General features: G+C 31.1%; 1 protein-coding gene across 1 annotated transcript in view; it reads right to left on the reverse strand.

The window, feature by feature from the left end:
* Window positions 1-15,913, reverse strand: part of Loxl2 (Lysyl oxidase-like 2) — a 175,964-nt gene that overhangs the window by 77,264 nt on the left and 82,787 nt on the right. The window lies entirely within an intron of this gene.

Genomic DNA, 15,913 nt, shown 5'->3' on the forward strand with positions numbered 1-15,913 from the left:
TGAATCTATCAACGTGAACTTGCCTTCTTGTCTCTTGGGGTGATGTAGACACAGTATCTTTCAGAGGCAACGCTGTAGCGTTGCCTATGGTAAAGGCCATACGTCTCCAATGTTTTATTATTATTTTTTTTCCCAGAGGCACTTCATGCGGAAGGGGTCGTCGTAAAAACTTCAAAGGGGGCTCATTCGATTGGAAATCGAGAGTTCTAGTGCCCTTTTTAATAGTCAAAAATGTTGATTGGAGGGCGACTACAATCTCCCCCCCACGCCCATCATTCCCCCAAACACATCCACTCAAAATTTTGAGATAGCCATTGTGTTCAGCGTAGTTGATTTTAGTAGAAAGGACCCTATAACTCGTGGCAGTACAAAATTCGGTTATCAAAAGAATGTATCTCGTGACGGGGCTCCTTATATGGGCATAGCCTCCCTAGGGAGAACACACGGTTAATGGGGTCAATGACCTCAATTTCCTAAGGTGTCGATGTTGTTGTTGTTGTAAGTGCCCGCTCTCAGCGAATGTCAAGGTCAATTTATTTGTTGTTTTTGTTGTTTTGACCATGTGCATAGGGTCATTAGGGAGAACACGTGGTTAAACCTATTGATAGTTACAGGGCTCCTTATATGGGCATAGCCTCCCTAGGGAGAACACGTGGTTAACCCTATTGATCGTGACAGGGCTCCTTATATGGGCATAGCCTCCCTAGGGAGAACACATGGTTAATGGGGTCAATGACCTAAATTTCCAAGGTCGATATTGTTGTTGTTGTTGTTTTGGCCATTTGCATAGAGTCATTAGGGAGAACACGTGGTTAATTAAAGCGATTGGGAATTTGGAACACCTGTGCTGTCAGTCATTAATCAAATTGTTTCCGGGCAAAGTTTAATAATGTCTGACAGGTACTGTCAATCATTAATCAAATTGTTTCCAGGCGAAGTTTAATAATGTCTGACAGGTGATGTCAAGATTGATTGATATGTCACGAAATGGGAATTAATTTGTTGTTTCTAAGGGGAATTATTGATTCACGAAAGGGGAATTAATTTGTTGTTTTTAAGGTGAAGGTGGGGAAGAGATATATTGATTGCGTAATCGAAGGGAGAGAATTCCCGAGAAATTGATTACATAATCGGTAGAACCCTATAAGGAGCTCGTGACGGGAATCCATTTATGGGCATAGAATGACGTAATCAACTAGGACAATTGGATTTCTGAGAAACTGATTACATAATCAGTAGAATCCTATCAGAAGGTCATGTCGGGGATCCATTTATGGGCATAGAATGACGTAATCAACTAGGACAAATGGATTTCTGAGAAATTGATTACATAATCGGTAGAACCCTAAAAGAAGGTCATGACGGGAATTCATTTATGGGCATAGAATGACGTAGTCGACTAAGACAATTGGATTTCTGAGAAATTGATTACATAATCGGTAGAACCCTATCAGGAGGTCCTAACGGGAATCCATTTATGGACATAGAATGACGTAATCAACTAGGACAAATGGATTTCTGAGATATTGATTACATAATCGGTAGAACCCTATCAGAAGGTCATGACGGGAATTCATTTATGGGATATAGAATGACGTAATCGACTAAGACGAGCAAGTTACTTTCTTAATGCCCCTCCTAACCCCATATTCCTACTTGAAGTACTTATCTTTTTCACCCACAACTATACCTTACAGCTTTTTGAATGCCTCAAAACCAAGAAATACTTTTCAAAGACCATATCAGAGCAAGTTACTTTCTTAATATCACTCCTAAACTCATTTTACAAGTTGAAGTTCCCATCCTTTTCACCCGCAACTTTACTTTACAGCTTTTTGAATGCCCAAAACTCCAAGGAATACTTTTCAAAAGGCATTTCAGAACAACTAATTTTCACTCATTTTACAAGTTGAAGTTCCCATCCTTTTCACCCGCAACTTTACTTTACAGCTTTTTGAATGCCCACAACTCCAAGCAATACTTTTCAAAAGGTATTTCAGAACAACTAAATTTCTTTCATTGAAATGCAAGAGTTGGAATATTTCACTAGTGTTTGGTTATGGTTTACCATGTCACAGTTACATTTTCTTGATTTTTCAAATTAATTTTAAATTTCTATCATTGAAAAACAAGAGTTGGAATATTTAATTAGTGTTTGGTTGTCGTTTACCATGGCACAGTTACATTTTCTTGATTTTTCAAACTTCATGTTGAATTTCTTTCGTTGAAATGCAAGAGTTGGAACATTTCTGTAGTGTTCGGTTGTGGTTTACCTTGTCACAGTTACATTTTCTTGATTTTTCAAAGTTCATTTTGAATTTTTTTCGTTGAAATGCAGGAGTTGGAATATTTCAGTAGTGTTTGGTTGTGGTTTACCTTGTCACAGTTACATTTTCTTGATTTTTTCAAAATTCATTTTGAATTTCTATCGTTGAAATGCAAGAGTTTTAATATTTCAGTAGTGTTTGCTTGTGGTTTACCTTGTCACAGTTACATTTTCTTGATTTTTCAAAGTTCATTTTGAATTTCTTTCGTTGAAATGCAAGAGTTGGAATATTACAGTAGTGTTTGGTTGTGGTTTACCTTGTCACAGTTACATTTTCCTGATTTTTCAAAGTTTATTTTGAATTTCTTTCACTGAAATGCAAGAGTTGGAATATTTCAGTAGTGTTTGGTTGTGGTTTACCTTGTCACAGTTACATTTTCTTGATTTTCAAAGTTCATTTTGAATTTCTTTCATTGAAATGCAGGAGTTGGAATATTTCAGTAGTGTCTGGTTGTGGTTTACCGTGTCAAAGTTACATTTTCGTGATTTTTCAAAGTTTATTTTGAATTTTTTTCTTTGAAATGCAAGAGTTGGAATATTTCATTAGTGTATGGTTCTGGTATACCTTGTCACAGTTACATTTTCTTGATTTTTCAATGTTCATTTTTAATTTCTTTCGTTGAAATGCAAAAGTTGGAATATTTCAGTAGTGACTGGGTGTGGTTTACCTTGTCACAGTTACATTTTCTTGATTTTTCAAAGTTCATTTTGAATTTCTTTCGTTGAAATGCAAGAGTTGGAATATTTCAGTAGTGTTTGGTTGTGGTTTACCTGGTCACAGTTACATTTTCTTAAACCATGTCACAGTTACATTTTCTTGATTTTTTAAAGTTCATTTTGAATTTTTTTCGTTGAAATGCAAGAGTTGGAATATTTCAGTAGTGTTGGGTTGTGGTTTACCTTGTCACAGTTACATTTTCCTGATTTTTCAATGTTCATTTTGAATTTCTTTCATTGAAATGCAAGAGTTGGAATATTTCAGTAGTGTTTGGTTGTGGTTTACCTTGTCAGAGTTACATTCTCTTGATTTTTCAAAGTTCATTTTGAATTTCTTTCGTTGAAATGCAAGAGTTGGAATATTTCAGTAGTGTTTGGTTGTGGTTCACCTTGTCGAAGTTACATTTTCTCGATTTTTCAAAGTTCATTTTGAATTTCTTTCGTTGAAATGCAAGAGTTGGAATATTTCAGTAGTGTGTGGTTGTGGTTGACCTTGTCACAGTTACATTTTCTTGATTTTTCAAAGTTCATTTTGAATTTATTTCGTTGAAATGCAAGAGTTGGAATATTTCAGTAGTGTTTGGTTGTGGTTTACCTTGTCACAGTTACATTTTCTTGATTTTTCAAAGTTCATTTTGAATTTCTTTCGTTGAAATGCAAGAGTTGGAATATTTCAGTAGTGTTTGGTTGTGGTTTACCGTGTCACAGTTATATTCTCTTGATTTTTCAAAGTTCATTTCGAATTTCTTTCGTTGAAATGCAAGAGTTGGAATATTTCAGTAGTGTTTGGTTGTGGTTTACCGTGTCACAGTTACATTTTCATGATTTTTCAAAGTTCATTTTGAATTTCTTACATTGAAATTAAAGAGTTGGAATATTTCAGTTTTGTATGGTTGTGGTTTACATTGTCACAGTTACATTCTCTTGATTTTTCAAAGTTCATTTTGAATTTCTTTCGTTGAAATTCTAGAGTTGGAATATTTCAGTAGTGTTTGTTTGTGGTTTACCTTGTCACAGTTACATTTTCTTGATTTTTCAAAGTTCATTTTGAATTTCTTTCGTTGAAATTCAAGAGTTGGAATATTTCAGTAGTGTGTGGTTGTGGTTCACCTTGTCACAGTTACATTTTCTTGATTTTTCAAAGTTCATTTTTAATTTCTTTCGCTGAAATGCAAGAGTTGGAATATTTCAGTTGTGTTTCGTTGTGGTTTACCTTGTCACAGTTACATTTTCTTGATTTTTCAAAGTTCATTTTGAATTTTATTTCGTTTAAATGAAATAGTTGTAATATTTCAGTTGTGTTTAGTTGTGGTTTACCTTGTCACGGTTACATTTTCTAGATTTTTCAAAGTTCATTTTGAATTTTTTTCATTGAAATGCAAGAGTTGGAATATTTCAGTAGTGTTTGGTTGTGGTTTAACTTGTAACAGTTAGATTTTAAATATTTTTAAAATTTCAATTATACTTTATTTATTTTAAATGAAATAGTTGTAATATTTCAGTAGTGTTTTGATGTTGTTTACCTTGTCACAGTTACATTTTCTTGATTTTTCAAAGTTCATTTCTAATTTCTTTCGTTGAAATGCAATAGTTGGAATATTTCAGTAGTGTTTAGTTGTGGTTTACCGTGTCACAGTTACATTTTCTTAATTTTTCAAAGTTCATTTTGAATTATTTTCGTTGAAATGCAAGAGTTGTAATATTTCAGTAGTTTTTGGTTGAGTTTTACCTTGTAACATTTAATTTTTGTTTATTTTTCAAATTTAATTTGAATTTCTTTAGTTGAAATGCAAGAGTTGGAATATTTCAGTAGTGTTTGGTTGTGGTTTACCTTGTCAAAGTTACATTTTCTTGATTTTTCAAAGTTCATTTTGAATTTCTTTCGTTGAAATGCAAGAGTTGGAATATTTCAGTTGTGTTTGGTTGTTGTTGACCTTTTAAGCTTTAACTTCGATGTTTTTTTCAAATTTCATGTTGAAGATCTTTCGTTGAAAAGCAATAGTTGGGTTATATCAGTTGTGGTCGGTTGTTGCTTAACCTGTCACGGTTACGCTGTCCTGATTTTTTCATTGTTCAGTTTAAATATCCTTCTTTGAAAAACAAGAGATAGAATATTTCAGTAGTGTTTGGTTGTGGTTTACCGTATCACAGTTACATTTTCTTGATTTTTCAAAGTTCATTTCGAATTTCTTTCGTTGAAATGCAAGAGTTGGAATATTTCAGTAGTGTTTGGTTGTGGTTTACCGTGTCACAGTTACATTTTCTTGATTTTTCGAAGTTCATTTTGAATTTTTTTCATTGAAATGCAAGAGTTTGAATATGTCAGTTGTGTTTCGATGTGGTTTACCTTGTCACAGTTACATTTTCCTGATATTTTAAAGTTTATTTTGAATTTCTTTCCTTGAAAAGCAAGAGTTGGATTATTTCAGTAGTGTTTTGTTGTGGTTTACATTGTCACAGTTACATTTTTTTGATTTTTCAAAGTTCATTTTGAATTTCTTTCGTTGAAATGCAGGAGTTGGAATATTTCAGTTTTGTTTCGTTGTGGTTCACCTTGTCACACTTACATTTTCTTGATTTTTCAAAGATCATTTTGAATTTCTTTCGTTGAAATGCAAGAGTTGGAATATTTCAGTAGTGTTTGGTTGTGGTTTACCTTGTCACAGTTACATTTTCTTGATTTTCAAAGTTCATTTTGAATTTCTTTCATTGAAATGCAGGAGTTGGAATATTTCAGTAGTGTCTGGTTATGATTTACCGTGTCAAAGTTACATTTTCGTGATTTTTCAAAGTTTATTTTGAATTTTTTTCGTTGAAATGCAAGAGTTGGAATATTTCAGTAGTGTATGGTTATGGTATACCTTGTCACAGTTACATTTTCTTGATTTTTCAAAGTTCATTTTGAATTTCATTCCTTGAAATGCAAGTTTTGGAATATTTAAGTTGTGTTTTTGTGTTTTGTTCCTTTTCACTGTTACTTTTTAGTTAATTTTAAAATTTCATTTTGTATTTCTTTCGTTGAAATGCAAGAGTTGGAATATTTCAGTAGTGTTTGGTTGTGGTTTACCTTGTCACAGTTACATTTTCTTAAACCATGTCACAGTTAAATTTTCTTGATTTTTTAAAGTTAATTTTGAATTTCTTTAGTTGAAATGCAAGAGTTGGAATATTTCAGTAGTGTTTGGTTGTGGTTTACCTTGTCACAGTTACATTTTCCTGATTTTTCAAAGTTCATTTTGAATTTCTTTCATTGAAAAGCAAGAGTTGTACTAATTCAGGATTGTTTTGTTGTGGTCTACCTTGTCACATTTACATTCTCTTGATTTTTCAAAGTTCATTTTGAATTTCTTTCGTTGAAATGCAAGAGTTTGAATATTTCAGTAGTGTTTGGTTGTGGCTTACATTGTCACAGTTACATTTTCTTGATTTTTCAAAGTTCATTTTTAATTTCTTTCGTTGAAATGCAAGAGTTGGAATATTTCAGTAGTGTGTGGTTGTGGTTCACCTTGTAACAGTTACATTTTCTTAATTTTTCAAAGTTCATTTTGAACTTCTTTCGTTGAAATGCAAGAGTTGGAATATTTCAGTAGTGTTTGGTTGTGGTTTACCTTGTCACAATTACATTTTCTTGATTTTTCAAAGCTCATTTTGAATGTATCTTGTTGACTTACTAAAGATTGTATACGTCATTTGTGTTTGGTAGTGGGTGACACTTTGAAAGTGAAAGTCTCCTTATTTTTTGATGATCTGTTTGATGATATGTCGTTGTAATAATATAATTTGCCTACTTATTGCTTGTTGCTGGGGGGTTAACATCGTCAAAGTGGAAGTTATATGATTTTTCAATTTTCATATCGAACTTTATTCATTTAAATGAAAGAGTTTGAATATTTCAGTAGTGTTTGGTTATGGTTTACCTTGTCAGAGTTACATTCTCTTAATTTTTCAAAGTTCATTTTGAATTTCATTCGTTGAAATGCAAGTGTTGGAATATTTCAGTAATGTTTGGTTGTGGTTCACCTTGTCACACTTACATTTTCTTGATTTTTCAAAGTTCATTTTGAATTTCTTTCGTTGAAATGCAAGAGTTGGAATATTTCAGTAGTGTCTGGTTGTGGTTAACCTTGTCACAGTTACATTTTCTTGATTTTTCAAAGTTCATTTCGAATTTCTTTCGTTGAAATGCATGAGTTTGAATACTTCAGTTGTGTTTCGGGGTTGTTTACCGTGTAACATTTACATTCACCTGTTTTTTCAAATTTAATTTTGAATTTATTTCTTTGAAATGCAAGAGTTGGAATAGTTCAGTAGTGTTTGGTTATGGTTTACCTTGTCACAGTTACATTTTCTTGATTTTTCAAATTTCATTTTGAATTTCTTTTGTTGAAAAGCAAGAGTTGGAATATTTCAGAAGTGTTTGGTTGTGGTTTACCTTGTCACACTTAAATTTTCTTGATTTTTCCAAGATCATTTTGAATTTCTTTCGTTGAAATGCAAGAGATGGAATATTTCATTAGTGTTTTGTTGTGGTTTACCTTGTCAGAGTTACATTTTCTTGATTTTTCAAAGTTCATTTCGAATTTCTTTCGTTGAAATGCAAGAGTTGGAATATTTCAGTAGTGTTTAGTTGTGGTTTACCGTGTCACAGTTACATTTTCCTGATTTTTCAAAGTTCATTTTGAATTTCTTTCATTGAAATGCAAGAGTTGGAATATTTCAGTAGGGTTTGGTTATGGTTTACCTTGTCAGAGCTACATTCTCTTGATTTTTCAAAGTTCATTTTGAATTTCTTTCGTTGAAATGCTAGAGTTGGAATATTTCAGTAGTGTTTGGTTGTGGTTAACCTTGTCACAGTTACATTTTCTTGATTTTTCAAAGTTCATTTTGAATTTCTTTCGTTGAAATGCAAGAGTTGGAATATTTCAGTAGTGTGTGGTTGTGGTTCACCTTGTCACAGTTACATTTTCTTGATTTTTCAAAGTTCATTTTGAATTTCTTTCGTTGAAATGCAAGAGTTGGAATATTTCAGTTGTGTTTCGTTGTGGTTTACCTTGTCACAGTTACATTTTCTTGATTTTTGAAAGTTCATTTTGAATTTTCTTTCGTTGAAATGCAAGAGTTGGAATATTTCAGTTGTGTTTCGTTGTGGTTTACCTTGTCACAGTTACATTTTCTTGATTTTTCAAAGTTCATTTTGAATTTTTTTCATTGAAATGCAAGAGTTGGAATATTTCAGAAGTGTTTGGTTGTGGTTTACCGTGTCAAAGTTACATTTTCTTTATTTTTCAAAGTTCATTTTGAATTTCTTTCTTTGAAATACAATAGTTGGAATATTTCAGTAGTGTTTAGTTGTGGTTTACCTTGTCACAGTTACATTTTCTTGATTTTTCAAAGTTCATTTATAATTTATTTCGTTGAAATGCAATAGTTGGAATATTTCAGTAGTGTTTAGTTGTGGTTTACCGTGTCACAGTTACATTTTCTTAATTTTTCAAAGTTCATTTTGAATTATTTTCGTTGAAATGCAAGAGTTGGAATATTTCAGTAGTGTTTTGTCGTGGTTTACGTTTTAAATTTTAAATTTACTATTTTTTACAATTTTAATTTGAATTTATTTCGTTGAAATGCAAGAGTTGGAATATTTCAGTAGTGTGTGGTTGTGGTTTACCTTGTCAGAGTTACATTCTCTTGATTTTTCAAAGTTCATTTTGAATTTCTTTCGTTGAAATGCATGAGTTGGAATATTTTAGTTGTGTTTGGTTGTGGTTTACCTTGTCACAGTTACATTTTCTTGATTTTTCAAAGTTAATTTCGAATTTCTTTCGTTGAAATGCAAGAGTTGGAATATTTCAGTTGTGTTTTGTTGTGGTTTACCCTGTCACAGTTACATTTTACTGATTTTTCAAAGTTCATTTTGAATTTCTTTCGTTGAAATGCAAGAGTTAGAATATTTCAGTAGTGTTTGGTTGTGGTTTACCGTGTCACAGTTACATTTTCTTGATTTTTCAAAGTTCATTTAGAATTTCTTTCGTTGAAATGCAAGAGTTGGAATATTTCAGTAGTGTTTGGTTGTGGTTGACCTTGTCACAGTTACATTTTCTTGATTTTTAATAGTTAATTTTGAATTTTTTTCATTGAAATGCAAGAGTTGGAATATTTCAGTTGTGTTTCGATGTGGTTTACCTTGTCACAGTTACATTTTCCTGATTTTTAAAGTTTATTTTGAATTTCTTTCATTGAAATGCAAGAGTTGGAATATTTCAGTAGTGTTTGGTTGTGGTTTACCTTGTCAGAGTTACATTCTCTTGATTTTTCAAAGTTCATTTTGAATTTCTTTTGTTGAAATGCAAGAGTTGGATTATTTCAGTAGTGTTTAGTTGTGGTTCACCTTGTCACAGTTACATTTTCTTGATTTTTCAAAGTTCATTTTGAACTTTTTTCCTTGAAATGCAAGAGTTGGAATATTTCAGTACTGTTTGGTTGTGGTTTACCTTGTCACGGTTACATTTTCTTGATTTTTCAAAGTTCATTTTGAATTTCTCTCGTTGAAATGCAAGAGTTGGAATATTTCAGCTGTGTTTCGTTGTGGTTTACCTTGTCACAGTTACATTTTCTTGATTTTTCAAAGTTCATTTTGAATTTCTTTCGTTGAAATACAATAGTTGGAATATTTCAGTAGTGTTTGGTAGTGGTTTACCTTGTCACAGTTACATTTTCTTGATTTTTCAAAGTTCATCTTGAATTTCTTTCGATGAAATGCAAGATTTGGAATATTTCAGTAGTGTTTGATGTTGTTTAAACTTTTAACAGTTACATTATATAGAAATTTAATATTTAATTTATAATTAATATATATTAAAAGCACTTCTTTTAAAAATTAATTGGTGTTTTGGTGTGGTTTAACTTGTCACAGTTACATTTTCTCGATTTTTCAAAGTTAATTTAGAATTTCTTTCGTTGAAATGCAAGAGTTGGAATATTTCAGTAGTATTTGGTTGTGGTTTACCTTGTCACATTTACATTTTCTTGATCTTTCAAAGTTAATTTGAACTTCTTTCATTGAAATGCAAGAGTTGGAAGTTTTCAGTAGTGTTTGATTGTGATTTACATTGTCAAAGTTACATCTTACTTATTAGTAACTTTTGATTTTTAATTTCTTTCGTTTAAATGCAAGAGTTTGAATATTTCAGTAGTGGTTGATTTTGGTTTACCGTGTCTCAGATACATTTTCTTGATTTTTCAATGTTCCTTTTGAATTTCTATCGTTGAAATGCAAGAGTTGGAATATTTCAGTAGTGTTTGGTTGTGGTTTACCTTGTCACAGTTACATTCCCTTGATTTTTCAAAGTTCATTTTGAATTTCTTTCTTTGAAATGCAAGAGTTGGAATATTTCACCTTGTCACCTTGTCACAGTTACATTTTTCACAGTTACATTTTCATAATTTTTCAAAGTTCATTTTGAATTTATTTCGTTGAAATGCAATAGTTGGAATATTTCAGTAGTGTTTCGTTGTGGTTTACCATGTCACAGTTACATTTTCTTGATTTTTCAAAGTTCATTTTGAATTTCTGTCATTGAAATGCAAGAGTTGGAATTTTTCAGAAGTGTTTGGTTGTGGTTTACCTTGTCACAATTACATTCTCTTGATTTTTCAAAGTTCATTTTGAATTTCTTTCGTTGAAATGCAAGAGTTTGAATATTTCAGAAGTGTATGGTTGTGGTTTACCTTGTCACACTTACATTTTCTTGATTTTTCAAAGATCATTTTGAATTTCTCTCGTTGAAATGCAAGAGTTGGAATATTTCAGTACTGTTTGGTTGTGGTTTACCTTGTCACAGTTACATTTTCTTGATTTTTCAAAGTTCATTTTGAATTTCTTTCGTTGAAATGCAAGAGTTGGAATATTTCAGTAGTGTTTGGTTTTGGTTTACCTTGTCACAGTTACATTTTCTTGATTTTTCAAAGTTCATTTTGAATTTCTTTCGTTGAAATGCATGAGTTGGAATATTTCAGTAGTGTTTCGTTGTGGTTTACCTTGTCAAAGTTACATTTTCTTGATTTTTCAAAGATAATTTTGAATTTCTTTCATTGAAATGCAAGAGTTGGAATATTTCAGAAGTGTTTGGTTGTGGTTTAACTTGTCACAGTTACATTTTCTTGATTTTTCAAAGATTATTTCGAATTTCTTTCGTTGAAATGAAAGAGTTGGAATATTTCAGTAGTGTTTGGTTATGGTTTACCTTCTCACAGTTACATTTTCTTGATTTTTCAAAGTTCATTTTGAATTTCTTTCTTTGAAATGAAAGAGTTGGAATATTTCAGTAGTGTTTGGTTGTGGTTTACCTTGTCACAGTTACATTTTCTTGATTTTTCAAAGTTCATTTTGAATTTCTTTCGCTGAAAAGCAAGAGTTGGAATATTTCAGTAGTGTTTGGTTGTGGTCTACCTTGTCACAGTTACACTTTCTTGATTTTTCAAAGTTCATTTTGAATTTATTTTGTTGAAATGCAAGAGTTGGAATATTTCAGTAGTGTTTGCTTGTGGTTTACATTTTCAAAGTTACTTTTTCTTGATTTTTCAAAGTTAATATGAAATTATATCATTTTAATTCACGATTTTGAATATTTAAGTAGTGTTTTGCTGTGGTTTACCTTGTAACAGTTACATTTTATTGATTTTTCAAAGTTCATTTTGAATTTCTTTCGTTGAAATGCAAGAGTTGGAATATTTCAGTAGTGTTTCGTTGTTGTTTACTTTGTCAGAGTTACATTCTCTTGATTTTTCAAAGTTCATTATGGATTTCTTTAGTTGAAATGTGTTTTGTCGTGCTTTACCTTGACACAGTTAAATTTCCTGATTTTTGTTAGGTTAGGTTAGGCTAGATCAAGTTAGATTAAGGTTCAGTTAGGTTAGATTAGGTTAGCCTACGTACGCGCGCGTACGTAGGCTAACCTAACCTAACTTAACCTTAATCTAACTTGATCGAGCCTAACCTAACCTAACAAAAATCAGGAAATTTAACTGTGTCAAGGTAAAGCACGACAAAACATATTTCAACTAAAGAAATCCATAATGAACTTTGAAAAATCAAGAGAATGTAACTCTGACAAAGTAAACAACTACGAAACACTACTGAAATATTCCAACTCTTGCATTTCAACGAAAAAAAATTCAAAATGAACTTTGAAAAATCAAGAAAATGTCACTGTGACAAGGTAAACCACAGCCAAACACTACTGAAATATTCCAACTCTTGCATTTCAAGGAAAGAAATTCAGATGACTTTGAAAAATCAAGCAAATGTAACTGTGACAAGGTAAACCAGAAGCAAACACTACTGAACTATTCCAACTCGTGCATTTCAACAAAAGAAATTAAAAATGAACTTTGAAAAATCAACAAAGTGTAACTGTGACAAGGTAGACCACAACCAAACACTACTGAAATATTCTAACTCTTGCTTTTCGATAAAAGAAATTCAAAATGAACTTTGAAAAATCAAGAAAATTTAAATGTTACAAGGTAACAAAAGTCATCAAACAACTTATATAGTAAATATCTTGCATTAAATAGTATGTAATTCAGAATGAACTTTGAAAAATCAAGTAAATGTAACTGTGATAAGGTAAACCACAACCAAACACTACTGAAATATTCCAACTCTTGCATTTCAACGAAAGAAATTCAAAATGAATTTTGAAAAATCAATAAAATGTAACTGTTACAATGTAAAACACAACCAATCACGTCTGAAATATTCCAACTCTTGCATTTCAATGAAAGAAATTCAAAATGAGCTTTGAAAAATCAAGAAAATGTAACTGTGACAAGGTAAACCACAACCAAACACTACTTAAATATTCAAACTCTTGCTTTTAAACGAAAGAAATTCAAAATGAACTTTGAAAAATCAAGAAAATGTAACTTTGACAAGGTAAACCACAACGAAACACGACTGAAATAATCCAACTCTTGCATTTCAACGAAAGAAATTCAAAATGAACTTTGAAAAATCAAGAAATTGTAACTGTGACAAGGTAAACCACAACCAAACACTACTGAAATATTCCAACTCTTGCATTTAAGCGAAAAAAATTAAAAATCATCTTAGAAAAATCATGAAATTGTAACTGTGACAAGGTAAACCACAACCAAACACTTCTGAAATATTCCAACTCTTGCATTTCAATGAAAGAAATTCAAAATGAGCTTTGAAAAATCAAGAAAAAGTAAGTGTGACAAGGTAAACCAGAACCAAACACTACTGAAATATTCCAACTCTTGCATTTCAACGAAAGAAATTCAAAATGAACTTTGAAAAATCAAGAAAATGTAACTGTGACAAGGTAAACCACAACCACACAATACTGAAATATTCCAACTCTTGCTTTTCAACGAGAGAAATTCAAACTGATCTTTGAAAAACCAAGAAAATGTAAGTGTGACAAGGTAAACCACAACCAAACACTTCTGAAATATTCCAACTCTTGCATTTCAACGAAAGAAATTCAAAATGAACTTTGAAAAATCAAGAGAATGTAACTGTGACAAGTTAAACCACAACCAAACACTACTGAAATATTCCAACTCTTGAATTTCAATGAAAGAAGTTAAAAATGAACTTTGAAAAATCAAGAAAATGTAACTGTGACAAGGTAAACCACAACCAAACACTATTGAAATATTCCAACTATAGCATTTCAACGAAAGAAATTCAAAATTAACTTAGAAAAATTATGAAAATGTAACTGTGACAAATGTAACTGGGACAAGGTGACAAGGCGAAATATTCCAACTCTTGCATTTCAACGAAAGAAATTCAAAATGAACTTTGAAAAATTAAGGGAATGTAACTTTGACAAGGGAAACTACAACAACACACTACTGAAATATTCCAACTCTTGCATTTCAAAGAAAGAAATTCAAAATGAACTTTGAAATATCAAGAAAATGTAACTGTGACAAGGTAAACCACAACCAAACACTACTGAAATATTCCTACTCTTGCATTTCAATGAAAGAAATTCAAAATGAACTTTGAAAAATCAAGAAAATGTAACTGTGACATGGTAAACCACAACCAAACACTGCTGAAATATTCCAACTCTTGCATTTCAATGAAAGAAATTCAAATGAACTTTGAAAAATCAATAAAATTTAAAAGTGACAAGGTAAACCACAACCAAACACTACTGAAAAATTCCAACTCTTGCATTTCAACGAAATAAATTCAAAATCATATTTGAAAAATCAAGAAAATGTAACTGTGACAAGGTAAACCACAACCAAACACTTCTGAAATATTCCAACTCTTGCATTTCAATGAAAGAAATTCAAAATGAGCTTTGAAAAATCAAGAAAATGTAACTGTGACACGGTAAACCACAACCAAACACTACTGAAATATTCAAACTCTTGCTTTTCAACGAAAGAAATTCAAAATGAACTTTGAAAAATCAAGAAAATGTAACTGTGACAAGGTAAACCACAACCAAACACTAATGAAATATTCCAAGTCTTGCATTTCAAAGAAAGAAATTCAAAATGAACTTTGAAAATTAAATAAAAAGTAACTGTGACAAGGTAAACCACACTCAAAAACTCCAGAAATATTCCAACTCTAGCATTTAAAAGAAAGAAATTCAAAATCATATTTGAAAAATCAAGAAAATGTAACTGTGACAAGGTAAACCACAACCAAACACTTCTGAAATATTCCAACTCTTGCATTTCAATGAAAGAAATTCAAAATGAGCTTTGAAAAATCAAAAAAATGTAACTGTGACAAGGTAAACCACAACGAAACACTACTGAAATATTTCAACTCATGCATTTCAACGAAAGAAATTAAAAATGAACTTTGAAAAATTAAGAAAAAGTAACTGTGACAAGGTATACCATAACCATACACTACTGAAATATTCCAACTCTTTCATTTCAACGAAACAAATTCAAAATGAACTTTGAAAAATCAAGAAAATGTAACTGTGACAAGGTAAAACACAACCAAACACTACTGAAATATTCCAACTCTTGCATTTCAACGAAAGAAATTCAAAATGATCTTTGAAAAATCAAGAAAATGTAAGTGTGACAAGGTAAACCCCAACCAAACACTTCTGAAATATTCCAACTCTTGCATTTCAACGAAAGAAATTCAAAATGAACTTTGAAAAATCAAGATAATGTAACTGTGACAAGGTAAACCACGACCAAACACTATTGAAATTTTCCAACTCTTGCATTTCAATGAAAGAACTTCAAAATGAACTTTGAAAAATCAAGAAAATGTAACTGTGACAAGGTAAACCACAACGAAACACTACTTAAATATTCCAACTATTGCATTTCAACGAAATAAATTCAAAATGAACTTTGAAAAATTATGAAAATGTAACTGTGACAAATGTAACTGTGACAAGGTGACAAGGTGAAATATTCCAACTCTTGCATTTCAACGAAAGAAATTCAAAATGAACTTTTAAAAATTAAGGGAATGTAACTGTGACAAGGTAAACTACAACAACACACTACTGAAATATTCCAACTCTTGCATTTCAACGAAAGAAATTCAAAATTAACTTTGAAATATCAAGAAAATGTAACTGTGACAAGGTAAACCACAACCAAACACTACTTAAATATTCCACTCTTGCATTTCAATGAAAGAAATTAAAAATGAACTTTGAAAAATCATGAAAATTTAACTGTGACAAGGTAAACCACAACCAAACACTATTGAAATATTCCAACTCTTGCATTTCAATGAAATAAATTCAAATGAACTTTGAAAAATCAAGAAAATGTAACTGTGACAAGGTAAACCACAACCAAACACTACTGAAAAATTCCAACTCTTGCATTTCA

This window comes from Artemia sp. Qi Xiang Cuo, chromosome 4, assembly GCF_049724085.1.
Source record: "Artemia sp. Qi Xiang Cuo chromosome 4, ASM4972408v1, whole genome shotgun sequence".
NCBI lineage: Eukaryota > Metazoa > Arthropoda > Branchiopoda > Anostraca > Artemiidae > Artemia > Artemia sp. Qi Xiang Cuo.